Source organism: Nuphar pumila, chromosome 1, assembly GCF_984573655.1.
Source record: "Nuphar pumila chromosome 1, dmNupPumi1.hap1.1, whole genome shotgun sequence".
Lineage (NCBI taxonomy): Eukaryota > Viridiplantae > Streptophyta > Magnoliopsida > Nymphaeales > Nymphaeaceae > Nuphar > Nuphar pumila.
In genome coordinates, this window is record NC_143249.1 from 170,824,223 (window position 1) to 170,827,789 (window position 3,567).

The following is a 3,567-nucleotide window of genomic DNA, read 5'->3' on the forward strand; positions in this document are numbered from 1 at the left end:
GGAAAATAGAAAAGATGTTCAAAATCACTTGGGTTTTTGAAAGAATTTTGAAAAATATGATGCAATTTTACCCTATATGATGAATGAATTTGAATAAATTTGAGATTGGATTTTGAAAAGCTATTTCATTCTTTAAATGAATTAAAATAAGATTGAAAATATAATACATCCTTGACTATGGTCATTGAATGTATTATATGATAATCTATATTTAAATTCAAAAGAAGAATGAAATACATTTTTAGTGCTTTTATAGAATTTAAAATGAAATCAACCCTCAATATACCCTGACTATGGCCATTGGTATATATCTTGAGTTAATCCTAAGTTAAATTCTGATAAAAGGAAAAAATATTTTGAGAAAATATGATGGATTTTGAAAGTGGATCCAGTATGGATCCAATGTTATTTCGTAAAAGATAAGAATTCTAAGTTTTGTTCACACCCCGACTATGGTCGTTGATGTAAATCGTCAACTTAGATTTAACTTACCTCTTACGAAATGGTGCACGTGCCATTCGTGTTTCACCATTGTGGGGATTTTGAGAAATAAAGGAGAAATGCATTGAATAAACAATTCATGGTATGCTCATTCATTCTACCTAAAGCAAGAAATGTAAATTCTTATTCCAACCTAACTATTACAATGGATAAAATTAAATGTACAATCCCAGATAATGATATCTTTTACATATTTCCTGTAAAACAACCAGGTTAGTAAAAGGGAAAATCACATGTATATATATATGGAAGTCCAATGATGAAAATGATAAAAGGATGGAAAAGATATCTATATACCTATATACATATATACGTACATATACAGGTATATTCACATAAATGTGTATGTCTATGTATAGGCACATATATATACATATAGGGGTATATTCAATGGGGAGATGTGCTAAGGTGTGGGGGAAGTGATATTACTAAGGCTGCAACAGGTTTTTGGGTACTGCTGCTGTGTTGTTTGCAGCAGGATGGCCTAATTTGGGTAATGGTGTGGTGTTAAAGTAATAGTAATGGGACCCGGTATGCTCTGTATGATGAGTGTGAATGAGGGCATGCAATGACAGCAGAAATTTATTGTATAAGCAGAGTATGATCCAGGAGATATAACAATTGGGCATAAGTGTTGTTATAATGGAGTTTACCGAAAACAGTTATGGAGAACTACAATGGGAAATTCTTCCATTCAACAATCACTGGTGGTTTACTTGCCTGATGTGCAGAACAACGTCACACCAATATTTTGGTGTGATTCTTTGATTGATTGGTGAAGACAGCCTGACCGATTCTAGCAGCGATATCCTCTTGAGAATGGAAGTATGAATCAACATCATGCTATATGTAACAAAAGGAGCAGGACATGAGGGGATTTTGCCTCATCCATTTTATTCCCCTGTTCACTGCTCTAGAACCTAGTGAACTCATGGCATCCAGAGATTATACTACACATTAGTAAGGGAGAGAACTTATCACATAATATTGAGCCCATATTGATATTGATGGTAACATACAAATTTTGTCTATGATGATGAATCAAAACACACGGTTGCTGTAGAGACAAACACAGGTGCAGGGGTACTTGCTATGAAGATATTAACAGGTACGCACTTTTTTTTTTTTTAAAGAGAAAACATAACTAAGATAGAAATACAACCATGGCTGCACCAGTGTGCATCAGCAGTTAAGCTGTTGCTACAAAAAAATAAATAAATTTGTACCTGTAATTGAGTTGCAAATTCTAATAAAGACACAGAAGAAATTTCAGAGATTGGTACACCATTAACTAGATTTCATCTAATAAAGTTCATCTGTTTATCAGTGTTTGCATCAGAAACTATATAACTCAAGGGTCATTGTTTTCCTCTGTTTTTTTTTTTTGTTCTTGAAAGCTAAAAAAAAAAAAGAAACTGCCACAAGGATGGTGAGTCATGCTAGCTTTTGTTTTACTTCCAGCAACCAGACTGAAGGCTTATTCTTTGAACATTTCCTAACCTGTACATCTAACCTCAACTTGATAAAATATCTTCAACGAATGGTGATCTTGAAATTTACTGTTACCTGCAGAATGGACTGGTAAGCATTGACGTCAGTTTCTTCATTGGCTAAAATTGTTACCTGCAGAATGGTCTTCTGAAGGGGATCCAAGGATCGTGCAGCTTGGTAAAGTCATCCTATCATTAGGGAACCACTTGGATGTCATCTCAACCATATCCTAAAGAACCTCATGCATTGTCCCAATTGGAGATGACTTTACAACCTTGAAGGTATCTTGTGCTATGAAGAGGGCCAACATCATCCTCTTTACAGGGGCCAGATACAAAGATGTCCAGACTCCTTTCCGGGCACATGTATACAAGATATCCCCCCTCTCCTTTGGTGTAGGTAATTTGAAACAGAAATGCATAGATGTCTCGTAGATTTTAACAGAAAGATATAATGTGAAGTGAAAATAAACTAAATAATCGTAAGACATGATGCAGTATGAATGACATAATGAGTGCAGAGTGGATACAGGTAATGTACAAAGTATGATACAGTAAAAGAGATTAAAAGGACATTACAGGCGATGCCTTAAACGAAACAGGGGCAGATTCTCTCTACTCGTGAATTTATGGCAGAATCTAATGAAATTCCCTGGTGAATCAAACCAGATATCTCAAATAATGATGTCCATGGTTAATTGAATCCGATCCAGAGAGTACCAAGCATACTGGGGGCTTTGCGACAGCTTTTGTTTTTTTTTTTTTTTTTATTCATGATGAGATCTAGGAGGGCCTCAATAACGACCAGTTTGAACATCTTGCTGGAGAAGGATCAATATACACATAGATATAAAAAGAAATATTGAAACAATGCTTAGAAACCCAACAGTACCAACATCTACTGATATAACTTTAAACATGGCCATTAGAGCAAAGGGGATAAAAGATGATTATAATGTCAACGAGATAATATATCTGATTTGAAATGTGACACTAACACGGAGATGCAACTAATGAGGGGGAGAAAGAAGGCAATGAGAAAAGAAAGGCAGAGGGGAGAGATTTTAAGACAGTAGATCAGCCAGCTACACCCGATTAAACATTGCCTTAAATCTGATTCATTGTGAAAATCAAATGAGAATTTCATGGTAAATTGAATCAGATGGGACCCCATGATTAAATAGAACGGGTGGAGTCATGCTGGGCGAATACTCAGATCTTCCTTCACGGTATATCGGGAGCTGGATGTATATGCATATGAACGAATGACAGAATTTAAACAAAAGACGCAAAGTAATGTAGAAGTAGAGATAAATGGCAACTTTATACGAATTAAAAAGAAGAATTCAGAAATGAACGACAAAAGGAAAAGAGAATCAAAAAGAAAAGAATGTCAGGATTAAAGGGTCCTGTTGTTATTGCACAGGATGGGTTGAGGTTGATATAAACAACCCAACACCACCCATAGTGCGTCAAAAGGGGTAAAAAAAAATGAACCTCAAAGGAAATCACGAAAGAAGAAATTAGAATGAAGTTGGATTGGCGACTTACCAGGGGTCTACTGAAGTTCCGAAGG